The sequence below is a fragment of the Oryctolagus cuniculus genome, chromosome 9 (assembly GCF_051225735.1).
Source record: "Oryctolagus cuniculus isolate XC-2025 breed Fujian yellow rabbit chromosome 9, ASM5122573v1, whole genome shotgun sequence".
Lineage (NCBI taxonomy): Eukaryota > Metazoa > Chordata > Mammalia > Lagomorpha > Leporidae > Oryctolagus > Oryctolagus cuniculus.
In genome coordinates this window covers 112,943,474-112,960,924 of record NC_142875.1, presented here as the reverse complement: position 1 = coordinate 112,960,924, position 17,451 = coordinate 112,943,474, and the positions used below count along the sequence as shown (strand labels likewise).

Below are 17,451 nucleotides of genomic sequence, written 5' to 3'. Positions count from 1 at the left end.
TGAAGACATTGCAAATCAATGGGAGAAAAATGAAATATTACATGAAGGGGTTAGAACATTTACCTGTCCATATGGGAAAAGATAAAATTAGTCCATATATAAAATTAGTCAGATGACTGAAGATCTAAATGTCACAAATAAAAAGTAAAACTTTCAAGGAATTATTTTCATGAAATCTCAAAATTTACAACTAAGTGTATTGAGTTTGCAGATTAAGTTCAGAAAAACTTGTATCTTTCTAATAAAAAATCATCCTAACCATGGGTATGGAAGATATGCTCATCCATTCATATTATCTTTTATTATTATTGTAGAGTTTTATAGAGTTTTCTTCATAGAGATTCCATGCCTTTTTGGATAAGTTAATTCAAAAACACTTGACTTTTTGTTTGTATTGTGAAATGTAGCCATTAAATAGAATGTTTGCTCTAATTTTTTGGTAAATAATCTTTATCAATTTAAGGAATTTCTTTTTTATATCTAACTTCATAAAATTATATATATGTACATAATGGTGGCCGATTTTATATATATATATATATATATATATATATAGTCATGTGCCACATACAGTTTGGTAAACAATGGACCACATATACAACAGTGGTCTGATAATTTTTTATCACCTAGTGAGGTTATAGGTTCACACAACGATGAAATCATCTAATGATGCACTCCTCAGACATATCCCTTTTGCTAAGTGACACGTGACTATGTATATACATATATAACAAACAGCTATATGCCTTTGAATGGTTTTTCTGCATCACTTGAAATAACTGTAAAATTTTTCTCTTATCTATTAATATAATGAAAATATTGATAGATTTTTTAATATTAAAAATGCTTTCACTCCTTGGCTGCACTACCTGATCAGTATATATAATTCTTAATTTCTAAGCTAAAATTTTTAATTTTGTTAGGCAATGCTTTACATAGGATTTTAGTATCTTCACTATAATTGAAATAGGCTTATACTTTTTATTTTCTTCATTAGCTTTCATGAAATCAAGAACTTGCTAGTCTTATGAAATAAGCCAAATACCTTCAGCTTTACATTTAATTATGTGGAGCAACTAGTATACAAAAGAAACTTTTCAAAAATATATATATATATAGGTCTGGATTGTAAAGTCATCTGGACCTGGAGAGATTCTGGAGGGTAAGCTTTTGATTTCTTCCACAATCACTAATTTGTCCAAATTTTCTCTTTCTTCTCCTGCCAGTTTTGGATTTAATACTTTTGTGTTTACAGAGATATCTCTTTTACTAATTTTTAAAATACTGTTCCTACAAATATTTTCCTAAATCACATTTTGTTCTCTGTTTCACTGATTTCTTCCCACATCCTTATTATTTCTTTCTTTTCTTGGATTCTTTTCTCCACTTTGCGAGATTCATGTTTAGCTCACATGTTTTCGACCTCATTTGTTTTCTGGCCAATGTATGTAAAACTATATGTTTCTCTTTCAGCACTAATTAAATCTACTCTCACAAACCTTTGCTATCTACTGTGCCTATTATAATTCAAAGCTAAGCAATCTTTCATTTCCTTTTATGTTTTCATTCTTTATTTCATTTTATCCTAGAAATAATTCAACAATATGTTACTTAATTTTCAAATGCTTCAAATATTTCAGATATCATTTTGACTTCAGATTATAATTCTATTGCATTTTGATCTAAATATGTAGCCTATATCATACTGATACTTTGGAATTATTGAAGTTTCCATTGTGTCATGATAAGAATTTTTTTTAAGGCCAGTGCCGCGGCTCAGTAGGCTAATCCTCTGCCTGCGGCGCTGGCACCCCGGGTTCTAGTCCCGGTCGGGGTGCCGGATTCTGTCCCGGTTGCCCCTCTTCCAGGCCATCTCTCTGCTGTGGCCAGGGAGTGCAGTGGAGGATGGCCCAAGTCCTTGGGCCCTGTACCCACATGGAGACCAGGAGAAGCACCTGGCTCCTGGCTTCGGATCAGCGCGGTGCGCCAGCCATGGCGGCCATTGGAGGGTGAACCAACGGCAAAAGGAAGACCTTTCTCTCTCTCTCTCTGTCTCTCTCACTGTCCACTCTGCCTGTCAAAAATTTAAAAAAGAAAAATAAAAAAAAGAATTTTTTAATGTGATAGAAAAACAATAAGTATTTTGTTTGGTGTAGTTTCTGAGTTTCAAGAAAGGATATATTAAAGTGTTCACTTTGAGGATTTGTTTATCTCTGAGCTTGTATAATTCATTGCCTGATTTATTCACAGATTGAAAGGTAAAATGCACATATATTGAAATGTTAGATACATTTATGTTCATTGTGGAAATTTTTAAATATTTTTCTATTCTATTGATGTTTTTTCCAGTATGAAGTACACACCAGGGTGGGTGCTTAGCACAGCAGTCAAGATGTCACTTAGGATACAAGCATCCCATATCTGAGTAACTGGTTATAGTCCCAGTTTCTCTAGTTCCTATCGCATTTCCCGCTAATGTGTACACTTTGAGACAGCAGATTATGCCTCAAGTAGATGGGTTCCTGCTATGCACGTAGGAAACCAGGACTCAATTCTTAGCTCCTGGCTTTGGCTTGCTCACCCCTAGGCATTGTGGGTATTTGTGAAGTGAACCAGCACATGAAAGATATCTCTGTGTCTCTATGTCTCCATCTTGCTGTATCTCTGCCTTTCTAATAAAATGAAAAACAAATTTTTAAATAAAAAATTTCATTGAGTTTATGACATTTCTTCTTGATTTCTACTTTACCAGACATGATTCATATGCCACAACTTTCTTTCTGTTCACATTTGCTGGATATAATTTTTCTGCCCTTTTACTTTAAATGCCTATACTTTTTTAAAAATGTCTATACTATGTGTCTCTTATATATCACATATTATTAGACATCTTTTTAAAAATATACTCTAAATAGCTTGGTGAGTTTGGTCTACCTATGTTGATTAGAATTACTACTATATTATGACCATTTTTCTACAGCTTTTCACTGTATTACTCAAAGATTTTCTCACAGCATTTTTAAATACATGTCTTCATATTCCCCTAGAGTGTGTAATTTTCTTGATGAAAGAAAAAAATTTTAATTAATAAAGAATCTGGCATAGAGTAGGCAGTTTATATGTGATTGTAGATTAAATGAACAAATGGACAAATAAATAACCAAAATATAATTACTATGTTTAGAGATCGCCTCATCCCTAATACATTTGCTCTTTTTAATAATTCAACTTAGCATGTAATTATTAAATTTAAATTATTTTCCAGGCAAATAATGAGTTTTTAACATAATGTTTACTCTTCAGATATCTATAATCTAATACAAATGATCAATAATCTAATATAAATTATATACAAAGAAACATTCACACAGAGGACTGTTTTAAGCTAGGAAAAATCCAGAGCATGGAAACTTATGGTGTCCCTTTGGACAAAGTCAGTTTAGTTTCAAGCCTACATTTACCCATAAGAATTATATAAAAATAAAATATATTATCTATATCAGCATATTTAAACTATAATTTGCATTCATATGCATATGTGAATTTTCACTATAGATTTGTTCAGTTGTTTACACACCTTTTATTCCTGGTCCTCTTTTCAAAGATGCCTATACTCATTTTTGACATAAGGGTAATAAGAACTGCTTCCTCTTTATACATATATTTTATTTTATTTTTAGAATGTTGACATATACTGTCAGTAAGAATATTTTCCATAAGGCATCATTTAAGTTCTAAATAATTGAAAGAATAAAGCACGTGCCATAACTTATATAAATTTACTTAGAAAGTCATGACATGTTTTAATATCTTTTTCTTTCTTGATCTTTCCTTTAAGGACACTCAAAATGACTTAAGATTCTTTAACTGCCCTTTGAGCAATTTCCCTAATCTTTCACCACATGGAAACCATTCCTAAAAGTCAGCTTTGCCAAACCTTCTCATAGGAGCCTGTTGTTGCAGACAAGATGAGCAATGAGTCAGGTTTTTTTTTTACTTATCTTTGAGCCTACACAGGAAAAATCTCAGCCAGATGAACTGTGCCTGGCCCCTAAAGAGGGTGAGTCCAAGTACAAAGCATAATATGAGACCAAATGTGGAGGCGGAAAGATCCCAGAAAAGTTGCCAGATTTAGTTCAAGTCAAAATTGACTTCCAGTTGTTCCAGGAACATTTTTATTTTTGCACCATTGTCCATTTGATTTATGGCTGGCAACTAGTTCCTAAGTGTTTAAACAGTACTTTTCTCAAGAGTCCATGGTATAGAGAACTGCCAATATCTGCATCTGAGTTCCTACCCTTTCCTCTCCCGAGAATCTGGCTTCAAGCACATATCCCCAGAAATCCTCCAGCCCTGGGTGCTGACCTTATGAGAAAGTTCATAGATCAGCATCATCTGAGGATGAGAAGAAAGTGCGGAAACCCATTCCAACAAATACGGCACAGCTTCTTGTACAAGGAAAGTAATACAAAATTTTCTTCCTTTTAGCTATTCTGTAAATGTCTTATGAATGTAAAACAATTGCCTGAAAAGAGAGGAGAGAGGCTTTGGGATGACCATACCTTTACTCATGAATTAACTTTTTGTGTATTATGTATGGATAATGCATTCATTTTTTTTCAAGCTAAAGTTTGTGCTTTATTTTAAGCTACATGGCACTGATGAAAGCCTTTTATTGATGGACCAGAAAAAATATAGAAATGAAAGAAATTAAATAATATGTTATAAGTATTAATTATTCATATGAATATATATGAATGATATATTATATAATATATTATTCACATATATATGAATAGTTAAGATATATTATTATATATAAATATATGATATATATTATTCATATATATATGAATAATTAAGATAATTAAATATTTCATTTGACAGTCTTTCATACAGTCTTATTTCTTTCCACTGAACTTATATTCATAATGGGCAAAAGTCTGGTGCTGTAAAAGGAGTCAGATTTTTTATATAACATCACGTGGTTTGCATAAATCCACTCCAGTAAATAAATATGTGAAAATCCATTTATAAAGAAAAACACTGAAGGGGAGAATTTACAATTCAACACAGTAAGGAAATATTTTTCATTTTACCCTTTCATAGTAAGCCTTGCTATTAAAGTGGCTTCATTAAGATTTTTCTTAAGGAGATGGTGTACTCTTTCATGTTTTTTTTTATTTTAATTTAATTAAATTATGCTATTATCTGGAAAATTTTCAAGCATACTGCCTTTTCACAAAAAAAAATAAACATTTAATTTAGTAATACGATGGCTACATAAACAAAAGGTAGAAAAAAATAAGAACGAGGGCTGATGTTGTGGTGTAGTTGGTAAAGTTGCTGCCTGCAGTGCTGGCATCCCATATGGGGGCCGGTTAGAGTCCCAGCTGTTCCACTTCCCACCCAGCTATCTGCTATGGCCTGGAAAAGCAGTAGAAGATGGTCCAAGTCCTTGGGCTCCTGCACCCCTGTGGGAGACCCAGAGGAAGCTTCTGGCTCCTGGCTTCAGATTGGCACAGCTCCAGCCACTGGGGTCATTCGGGGAGTGAAACAATGGATGGAAGATCTTTCTCTCCCTGCCTCTGCCTCTCTGTAACTCTGCCTTTCAAATAAATAAATAAATCTTTAAAAAAAAAAAAAAATAAGAGGGGTCGGCACTGAGACATAATGAGCTAAGCCTCTGCTTGCAGCGCCAGCATCCCACTTGGGCGCTGGTTTGCAACCCGGCTGCTCCTTTTCCAATCTAGCTCTCTGCTATGGCCTGGGAAAACAGTAGAAGATGGCCCAAGTCCTTGGGCCCCTGCACCCACATGGGGAGACCCAGAAGAAGCTCCTGGCCTCCTGGCTTCGGATTGGCTCAGCTTTGGCTGATGCAGCCATTTGGGGAGCGAACCAGCAGATAGAAGACCTTTCTTTCTGTCTCTCCCTCTCTCTGTCTGTAACTCTACCTCTCATAAATAAATAAAATCTTGAATAAAAATAAGGGTGAAACAGCATTTTCCCTTATTTGAGCATACTATGTAATATTTACTATTTCAAATTATACTGATTTCTTATCTCATAAGGAACTGAATTCATATTCCAATTAAAGGACAGTGATATTTTCAGTTAAAATTGTGAGACTGCTGGTGTCAACTGTTAAGGACTACCTCTTTGAGCTTTTATATGCTCAACCATTGCACCAGGTTTGCAGATCAGCTCAGTTCAAGAAAGATAAATGACCATTTACTGTATACCATATGAAGTATAACACACTAAGACTACATAGATGAATAAAACACAACTCTGACTGACTTCCTGGAGGTGATTAGAATCTAGTGTCAGATACAGTTGTGTAAGCAATTTCAATATTCTGTGATGAAATCAGGCACCATCTATGAAGGCAGTCCCATGGGATTAACATGAGAACACAAAACAGGCTCTTAACTCAATATGAAAATTCAGCAAGAGAATTCTTTGTTCTTCCTGCAAAAACATATTTAGGCTTTCTAGAGATGAGTTTCCAAGATAATGAGTCAGAGTCTGGTGGGAAAATATGGGGAGGAAGAAGAAGAGGAGACTGGCGATGGTGCCATTAATAGCTGATATGTGGCAAGAGGGAGAACAGAAATACCTGTAGTTCCCAAAAGAAAGTATATGCTACTGAAGAAATAAAGCACTGTGCTAAAGGAGTTTTAAAGGAAGAAGAAATAATGCCATTCTGCAAAGCTTAAGTAAGACATTATACAGTGGGATGCTCAAGGTTGCTATAGACAACTGAGACAAGAAGGCAGAAAAAGAGAGGAAAGCATGAAACACGCAAAGATGTGATAGCAAACACTGAGAAACATTGCAGGAACAACTGTCTCAGCTTAGTGAAAGGATCGGTTTCATGAAGAGAAGCAGAGAAGGAAAAGAATGTGAAAGAGGGCTGAGAATAAAGGGATGAGAACCTGTTATGTAGCAGACACTTGCTGGGTATTTTACAACTGTCTCATGAGCTGTATACAACAATTTATGAAACAACTGGCATCATTCACATTTTACAGGGAGGAAATGACTCAAGTAGTGACTGATAGCTTGTTAGAAATAATAATAAAGCTACTTTCTCTGAAGGGAAGAGAGAACTTCCACTTTGACTACGACCTTGTCTACATATGATCAGAGCTGGTGAACTCAAAAGGCTTCCATAGCCTTGGCGACTCTTGACAAGAGCCTAGGGTGATTACTGAGGCCATAAACAAGAGTGCCAACTTGTTAAGTCAACAACAGGAGTCACTGTGCACTTACTCCTCATGTAGGATCTCTGTCCTTAATGTGCTGTACATTGTGATTTAATGCTATAACTAGTACTCAAACAGTATTTTTCACTTTGTGTTTCTATGTGGGTGCAAACTGTTGAAATCTTTACTTAATATATGCTAAACTGATCTTCTGTATATAAAGAGAATTGAAAATTAATCTTGATGTGAATGGAAGGGGGAGTGAGAGGGAAAGGGGAGGGTTGCGGGTGGGAGGAAAGTTATGGGGGGGGGAAGCCATTGTAATCCATAAGCTGAACTTTGGAAATTTATATTCATTAAATAAAAGTTAAAAAAATAAAAAATAAATAAATGAATAAATCTTAAAAAAAGAAATAATAATAAAGCTACTTTTATGGAATATTTACTATAAGTCAGCACTGTGCTAGCTGGGTGCTCACATACATTATCTCATTTAATCCTCACTACAGCTCTATAAACCACTTTCTATTATCACTCCTATTTTTCGGATAAAGAAAGTGAGGTTGAGAGAGATTGTAGAGGTCAGTAAGGGACGGAGGGAACAGAGCTCACACTGGGTCCTGCTGACCTCAAGGTTTATGTCTTTTCCACTCACTCATGCTGCCAGAGAATTTGAGATACATGTAAGAGAAGCTTTGGTTTATTTCAGTAAGTAATGACAAACTGGTGTGTGTGTGTGTGTGTGTGTGTGTGTGTGTGTGTTTTAAAGATGAATAAAACCCAGAGGCTAATCTCAAAGAACTCAGAATCGGGAGGAGGAACAAGACAAACAAATGCTCATGTTGAATTCATCCTTACTATTCCCAACTCATATCCTTTTCACGTGCCCTTCTGTTGCTGTATCAAAACAGAACAAACCTCAATATTATGTCTTATGCTCTCATTTATCTTCTGCTGGTTTTGATCTCATTCTTACCTACTCCTTTGTCTACTACCAAAAAATAGGCGACAAGAACCCCAATGAAAATTTCCATTCATTCTCTCAACAAAATAAATGTATCTTTTAAAATTTTGTAAAGGCATGAAATAAATAATGTAGGAGTATGAGAAAACAGGAGACAGAGAGAATGATAAATTGGAATAATCAGAGTTAGAGGTGAGGCCACCAACATTCAGACTAACTAGATAAGACTGTTTAAACAAATGTCAGCAGGCAGAACTGACATAGATGGGTACAGGTCAGCCCAATCCAGACTTCGATGCCTTTTTTCCCATCACAGTTCTGTCAAGGAGAAATCAGATGTGGAAACAATCTTCTCTTTTCAGCCTGTTCACGTTTTAGCTTGATCAGCAAAGGCATGGTCTGCACTGTACTGTCTCTAATCTTGCCTGGAAATGGTTCCTTTGTGGCCCCTCTAACCTTCCTTTTCTAAATTTCATCCAATTTCCCAGGTTTGCAGTGACTAGAAGATGGAACAAATGAGAGAAATTGAAAAGTTTCAGATCTATTCCATAACGAGATTTTTGTCTCATTGACCCAAACCTGGTGGAAAAAAAATGCCCTTTTTGTTCCAAGGATTACAGGGCAAGTCAATGTCCAATCCAAATGAATGAAGTTATTTGACTACAACTGGGAAATAACAGCAGACAGGGCCTCCTGGCATACAGGCAGTGATTTGAATGAAGTTTTTGCGAGGCTTCTTGTGAGTGGTTTGCAGACCTAGGTGTGGACTTGGAAGGGCCACTTGCAAAATTGCATTAAGAACAGAGTGTTCCTTCAAACACTCGACTTCTCTATCTTGTTTATCATTTCAAGGATGAAATCATTTAGAAGCACAAAATTATAATAGTCTAATCCAATCTTCTGTTTAAAAAGATAAATGGCCTGCCCAAGCTTCTACTTAGGTACCCATGGGTCAAGGCCTTGCTAACCAATCCCTCCAACGTTCTGCATTTTCTGTCCACTGCTTTGGTTATCACTGGGGGAAAAAACACTGAAGTTATACTATGCCAACATGATTGAAATTTTTTTTTTAAATAACACTTGTGTGTGTAGACACTCTGTGGTGTTACACACCAGCCATTAAGCAAGGAGCTCTACATGTATTCCTTTATTTAATCCACCCAACAGTCCTCTGAGCTGGGTTTCATAATCTAGAGTTTTTCATATTCCAAAAACCATATAACTCAACCAGAAGGGGTATTTGCCTTCTACAGAATCTATCTTCAGAGTCCAAGCCAGCTTATGTGATGACTGCTTCTCTGAGAGGGAACAAAGGTATGGAGGGAACACCAAGAAGGAGTGGAACTGGGGGATGCTCTCTCCCTTACCCTTTCTGCTTTGTTTTCTTTTGAGAGAGCAATACAAGGATGGGTTAAATAGAGCTAGGCTGTAGTACAGATGGACTTTGGCATATTTGACAAATGTAGTTACCAGACTTTCTTCTGGTTAATCTATTATTACTTAAAGTCTAAATCGTCTTAAAGATTTAAGTATCCATTTAAGGAAGTACCCTTGGATGAGACGCAAGACCCATTCAGATATCTACCCCTGATTGAAGGATGTCAAAGAAGAGCATGTGTTCCTTTCTCATGCCTGTCAGCTATACAAGTTGATGATTAACTTCAACTTCTTTTAATAACTAATGTTATCATTATTATGTTTACTAAATTTTTCTTCAATCACTCACAATTGTTAGGAAGTTATTTCTAAACCTGTAGAAATGAAATTGAGGGCCTGGCGCTGCGGCACAGTGGATTAAAGCTGCGGCCTGAAGTGCCGGCATCCCATATGGGCACTGGTTTGAGACGGGGCTGCTCCACTTCCTGTCCAGCTCTCTGCTGTGGCCTGGGAAAACAGTAGAAGATGGCCCAAGTCCTTGGGCCACTGCACCCGTGTGGGAGACCTGGAGGAAGCTCCTGGCTCCTGGTTTGGGATCAGCGCAGCTCAGGCTATTGCAGCCAATTAGGGAGTGAGCCATTGGATGAAAAACCTCTCTCTCGCTCGCTCGCACTCTCGCTCTCTCGCTCTCTCTCTCCCTTTCTCCCTCTCTCTCTGCCTCTCCTCTCTCTGTATAACTCTTTCAAGTAAAATAAATAAATCTTAAAAAAAAAAAAAAAAGCCACGGCATGCAGTGCCGGCATCCCATATGTGTGTTTGTTCAAGTCCTGGCTGCTCCTCTTCCGATCCAGCTCTCTGCTATTGCCTGGGAAAGTAATAGAAGATGGCTCAAGTCCTTGGGTCCCTGCACCTGTATGGGAGACCCAGAAGAAGCTCTTGGCTCCTGACTTTGTATCTGCTCAGCTCTGGCCGTTGTGGTCATCTAGGGAATGAACCAGCGGCTGGAAGACCTCTCTCTTCTCTCTCTCTCTCTCTCTCTCTCTCTCGCTCTCACTCTCGCTCTACCTCTCTCTGTAACTCTGTCTTTCAAATAAATAAAATCTTAAAAAAAAAAAAGTGAAATTGACACTATGAGAAGCAATGACTTGAACAGCCATTGTCTTACTGTCAGGAGCAGTTTATTATTTTTTACTATTTTTTTTCTATTTAATACCATTGGTTGAACTCTTTACTTAACACAGAATTATAAACAGGTGCTTAAATCCAATTGAAAATATATCTTAGTAAAAAAATAAGAGTGGGAATAAGAGACGGAGGAGATGTACAGTTTTTTTTAACTTTTATTTAATAAATATAAATTTCCAAAGTACAGCTTATGGATTACAATGGCTTTTTCATCCCATAACTTCCCTCGCACCCACAACCCTTCCATCTCCTGCTCCCTCTCCCATTCCATTCACAAGATTCATTTTCAATTAAGGAGATGTATAGTTTGGCACACATTCCCAGACTTACCCCTAAAGGTAAAGCTAAAAACTTGCCATGGGACTCCAAATCCCATTAAGCTGGTGGTACTAGTGCCATCATACATGTTAAAGTGATCATATTAAGTGTGTAACTGATCATATAGATAGGATTAAGTGTCAAAGGGATCACATAAATAAGACTAAGTATCTGGTAATAACAATCGATAGAACTAAAAAGGAGCGAATGATCCAACATGGGAAGCAGGCCACACAGCAGACTCATAGAATGACAAATGCCCTAAACAGCACTCTAACCTCAGAATCAGCCCTTAGGGCATTCAGATCTGGCTGAAAAGCCCATGAGAGCATTTCAGGCATGGAAAGCCAAAACACTGTGGCAAAAAATGATCTACATGAAAGATCTCTATGAGTGAGATCCCAGTAGAAAGAAGGGACCATCAAAGAAAGATGTATTTTTTACTGAAGGGAGGAGAGAACTACTTTGCTTATGGCCCTGTCTAAATACTGACGAAATTTGTGGACTCAAAAGGCTTCCATAGCCTTGGCAGCTCATGACAAGAGCCTACGGTGATCCTCAACATCATAAATAAGCGTGCCAACTGTTAAATCAACAACAGGAATAACTGTACACTTGCCTCCCATGTAGGACCTCCGTCCTTAATGAGTTGTACTATGAAATTAACAGTAAAACCTGTCTTCAAATAGTACTCTATACTTTGTGTGTGTGTGTGTGGGTGCAAACTGCTGAAATCTTTACTTAGTACAGAGTTGGTCTTCTGTATATAAAGATAATTAAAAATGAATCTTAATAAAGAATGGGATGGGAGAGGGAATGGGGGTGGGAGGGCGGATAAGGGAGGAAGAACCATTATATTCCTAAAGCTGTACCTATGAAATTTGTATTCATTAAATAAAAGCTTTCTTAAAAAAAAAAGTTATTTCTGGGCCAGCATTGTGGCACAGTATGTTAAGCTGCCACCTGCAACACCACATCCCATATTGGAGCACTGGTCTAAGTCCCCACTGCTCCACTTCTGATCCAGCTCCCTACTAATGTACCTAGGAAAGCAGCTGCTGATGGCCTGAGTGCTTGGACCACTGCCATCTATGTGGGAGACCTGGACTGAGTTTCTGACTCCTGGCTATGGCTTGATCCAGCTTCAGCTATTGTGGCCATTTGGGGAGTGAACCAGCAGATGGATGACTGATCTCGCTCTCTCTTTTAAATAAATAACATTTTTTCTTAAAAGATATTATTTCTAATTTGATCATGACACATTACATACATGCCTCAGGTTATCACACCAAAATATGTAGAATTTAAGTAATAACTGAAAAACAAAAATAATGTCATTTTTATCTTCCCCAAAACTACTCCTTACAACTCAGAGCTGTGCTCTCAAGGTCATGTGTATTGCTGATTTAGTAAGCAACACTATCATCCCCTCCCTTCCCTTCATGTCTCCGCAAGTGATAAACGGACTAGTTCTGCATCTATCTCACACATGTCACTCTCCTCATATCCTATCTCCTCACCAATACTACCTTTAAGACACCTGATTCTGCTGCTCAGTGATATGTCCTTTGGTTCCCATTAATTATTTTGCTCCATTTCTTGGAGTTGCAAATTTTCTGAATATATGAAGGAGTGTCTTTATGAAAGGCAACCAAGAGGATGTGGCAGTGTATGGGGAGACAATGGAATCCATGAGTGTAAAAGGCTGCCTTCCACTCCAGCTAAGAATTCATGGGAGAAATCCCCTAGGCTTCATCTTCATCACACCTCATCCAGAAAAAGCAACCAGAGTCTGATGAGTAAATAGCCAGCCTCTCCCAGCTGCCTCTCTCGCCAAGACAGGAGACATAGAACCTGCTCTCTGTTTTGCTTTGAGTTGAAGGAGTATTTTATAAATTGAGCCCAGATTTCCATTTCTGTGTGGGGTCTAAGTAGCTGTAGAAATTGACTTTGTAGGTGCTAGGAGACAGCTTTCTTAACACACCATACCAGAGTGAGTATCAGATGACAGTCAGCGAGCACGGGTGTTCGCAGACTGAAATGAGACTTGTTGATTCCTGAAGTAATCTGCAAGGTTTTGGAAAGTGATATATTTGAGCTGGAGTGTATTTGGACAGACAATGTTGTGTGCAGATTACTGGAGAGAGAAATGGGAGACCTAGGTTTCAATACTAAATGCATGCCTTTTTCTATTTTTATGACATTTAATTTTCTGGGATTAAGTGGCAATGTGTAAGCCTTGTCTTATTTTAAGAGGCACTGAAGAAATTACCATCTTAAATATGCATATTTTAATTGTATCTGTAACTCTGAAACTGAAGACTCAAGGAACCCTGTAGATATACAGTCATGAAATTATTTAAATAAATGTCAGAACCCTCGGAATACTGCATGGTTGCATACATGTTATTTTTAAAATTTTTTATTTATTTCTTTTATTTGAAAGGCAAAGTTACAGAGAGGTAGAGGCTGAGAGTGAGAGAGAAAAAGAGGTCTTCCATCCTCCAATTCACTCCCCAAATAGCTGCAACAGCCAGAGCTGGGCCAATCCAAAGGCAGGAGCCCGGAGCTGCTTCTGGGTCTCCCATGCAGGCACAAGGGCCCAAGGATTTGGGCCATCTTCTGCTGCTTTCCCAGGCCATAGCAGAGAGCTGGATTGGAAGTGGAGCTGCTGGGACTTGAACTGGCACCCATATGGGATGCCAGCATTGCTAGCGGCAGCATTACCTGCTAAGTCACAGCACCAGCTCCACGTATTAATTATGAAAACCATATTCTTTGACATCGGATAGCCTTGTATTTAGATCCTGCCTTTGTCATTTAGTTGCCAAGTGACCTTGGATAAACTATTCAACCTATTTGAACCTCAAATTTTTTATGTATAAGATGTGAGCAATTATACCAGTTTATAAAATCATTATAAGAAATACAAGAAAAGTGATTACAGCATGTAGAAAGAACTTTACATATCATGGCATTTCTTGGATAGTTGTACAATTTCCTTCTACACAAACTGAAGTTTTTAATAAGGAGGAAAAGAGTGGAAGAAATAGTATATGTGGGAAGAAAATAAAAATCACAGCTGTTCCCAAACAATAGCTCCATATACTTAACATTCAGGATTCTCCACATTTCCCCAGAAGTTTCTGGCCATGATTCCCCAGATACTCCTCCCATGCCTGCATTTAACAGACATTTACTTTCATGAAGTTCAGCTATGACAAATTAAGAAAAGTAATGAGTTCTGTGCCTGGGAAGCTATGTCAGTTAAAAAATGCAGGGTCTGGCACTGACGCGCAGTAGGCTAAGCCTCTGCTTGGGCACCGACTTATGTCCAGGTTGCTCCTTTTACAATCCAAGTGTCTGTTATGGCCTGGGAAAGCAGTGGTTAATGGCCCAAGTGCTTGGGCCCCTGCACCCACATGGGAGACCTAAAAGAAAGAGGCTCCTGGCTCCTGGCTTTGGATCAGCCCAGCTCCAGACGTAATAGCTATCTGGGGAGTGAACCAGCAGATGGAAGACCTTTCTGTCTCTCCCTCTCCCTCTCCCTCTCCCTCTCCCTCTCCCTCTCTCTCTCTCTCTCTCTCTCTGTAACACTACTTTTCAAATAAATAAATAAAATCTTTTGAAAAAACTAAAAGAAAATGGAGATGCAGAATCCATTTAAGAAGCTTCCCTTAAAAGAGCACAACTGTCCCACGAAAGTTGGCTAGCTTTCTGTCTCTTTCTTATTTCATTGTCCTTTGATGTCCTAAAAAGTGATTTCTCTTTTTATCTTCAGTGCTGCTGCTTCCTAATTCTTCTCTTGTTTGCCTTTTTCCTTTACTGGAAAGGGTAAGGGTTTTAAAGCTGCCAGTAAAAAAAAATATGAACTCAGAAAACCAACATTCTGTAAATAAAGCTGAATCTCATGGAACAGCAAAAAAGAAAAAAAAACTTACTGGAGCCAGGAAAATTCCTCAAAGAGACAAAATGCCTAGCCATTTTAAAAAGAGTTAGAGAAAGGATAAGCAAGGACAGAGAGAGGAGGAGGCAGAATTAGAAGGAAAATATAATAATTTTATTTTATCCTGTGCCATTATTTTAATCACAGAAGTACTATACGAAGGCAATAACTGTTTTGATACATGGATTTTTGAAGAGTTCATGAAAAACAGAATTAAAAGAGAGTTTATTATGGTGTGAAAAATTTGAAATCCATGTATCTGAAGATCTTCAAAAAGTTCATGGAAAATGTATATTATGATAAAATTATGTGTGGATTTCAAAACTAATTTTTTTTACCCAAATAAACTTATCTTTTAATTACATCTTCCATGAACATTTTGAAGCATCCTCATATATCCTCCACAAACGTACTTTTCTGAGAAGGATCCCCTCACAGTAATTTCTGGCAGCTCTGCCAATCTTTCCCCTCCATCCTCTGAATTCAGAAGGATTTGAGTTTGTCATCAGTGCTCTTCTCAATGTTCTGCAAACAAAGATGTTCCTGAGTTCACCCAAAAAATCAGCCTGATGAGAATACATGTACTTAGGCTTCTCTAAGGCCAGTAGGTATCTAAAGAAAATTTTAAATAAGAGAAGCCACTAATTAAGTCTGTGTACTCTCTTGATACATGAGAGCAGGACCCATATCTTCATTTTTCTCGACTATATTTCCAGCCTAGAATTGGCACATAGTAGATACTTCATACATTTTTGGGATAGATGAATGAAGGGTTGATGAATGGATGGAAGGAAGGAAGGAAGGAAGGCCTCTAAATTCTCACTCATATTAATTATTGTTATGAATAATATATGGAGGTATTTCACAAAGTTTATGAAAGAATGGAATGAAAACATAAGTTTATTTTGGTGTAAAGAATTCAGAAATCCATATACTTTTTTTTCATACGATGCATTCCTAGGCCGGCGCCGTGGCTCACTAGGCTAATCCTCCGCCTTGCGGCGCCGGCACACCGGGTTCTAGTCCCGGTAGGGGCGCTGGATTCTGTCCTGGTTGCCCCTCTTCCAGGCCAGCTCTCTGCTGTAGCCAGGGAGTGCAGTGGAGGATGGCCCAAGTCCTTGGGCCCTGCACCCCATGGGAGACCAGGAGAAGTACCTGGCTCCTGCCATCGGATCAGTGCGGTGCGCCGGCCGCAGCGCGCCAGCCGTGGCGGCCACTGGAGGGTGAACCAACGGCAAAAGGAAGACCTTTCTCTCTGTCTCTCTCTCTCTCACTGTCCACTCTGCCTGTCAAAAAAATAAAATAAAATAAAAAATAAAAAAATTTCTAAAAAAAAAAAAGATGCATTCCTTAAAAACTTTTTGAAGACCTCTTGTACGCACAGATTTCAAAAATTTTTGCACCAAAATAAACTTAGCTTTTAATTACATTTTCTATGAATGTTATGAAAGACTCTTATATAGATGTGATTTATAGAAGAACCCAGGAAGAGAGAGCAGTGGAAAGGGAAGATGGAGACTGGGCAAAGGTAGCTCCCAAAACAAAGTGGTAGCTTAACAAAAACCAAGATTGAAGAAAGCAATCCTTAAAAAGCTTATGAAATCCAATGAAGCAGTAATAAAAACTATACTTACAATAAAAGCTAAAATTGTTAAATTTTAAAAAAAAGTCTAATATTTCAAGTTTGCAAGTGTGTAAAAATAAACAATTACTATGTCAGAAGACTGGAAGGGCACAGTTGCCAATTTGACCTCGGGGTAAGAGGAGACACAGGGAACCTGGTAGATAAAGACTAATTTAATTTGCCTGAGGTGAAGGATAGACCAATTCAATTACTCTGATCTGATCATCATGCATTGTATACATATGTTGATTTTACACTGTACCCATGAGTATGTACAATTAATTAAAAACTGAAGAATATTTAAAGTCATATTAGTAGCTGGAAACGGTAAGAAGATTCCCTTTAAGTCTAGACATGGGCCAGCGCTGCGGCTCACTAGGCTAATCCTCTGCCTTGCGGTGCTGGCACACCGGGTTCTAGTCCCAGTCGGGGCGCCGGATTCTGTCCCGGTTGCCCCTCTTCCAGGCCAGCTCTCTGCTGTGGCCTGGGAGTACAGTGGAGGATGGCCCAAGTACTTGGGCCCTGCACCCATGGGAGACCAGGAGAAGTACCTGGCTCCTGCCATTGGATCAGTGCGGTGCGTCGGCCGCAGTGTGCTGGCCGCGGCAGCCATTGGAGGGTGAACCAACGGCAAAAGGAGGACCTTTCTCTCTATCTCTCTCTCTCACTGTCCACTTTGCCTGTCAAAAAATAAAAAATAAATAAATAAATAAAAATAAAATAAATCTAGACATGGATGAGGACATGAGTAGCCTACTCATTTTAAGTGAAACACTGACACTACATTGTCTGATATAATGCTACTTGGGGTTTTGTGACAAAACTGAAT

General features: G+C 38.0%; 1 protein-coding gene across 5 annotated transcripts in view; it reads right to left on the bottom strand.

Moving 5' to 3' along the window:
• The window catches only part of PDE6H (phosphodiesterase 6H), a 203,446-nt gene that overhangs the window by 93,606 nt on the left and 92,389 nt on the right, over window positions 1-17,451 (bottom strand). The gene's annotated exons all lie outside the window — the stretch shown is intronic.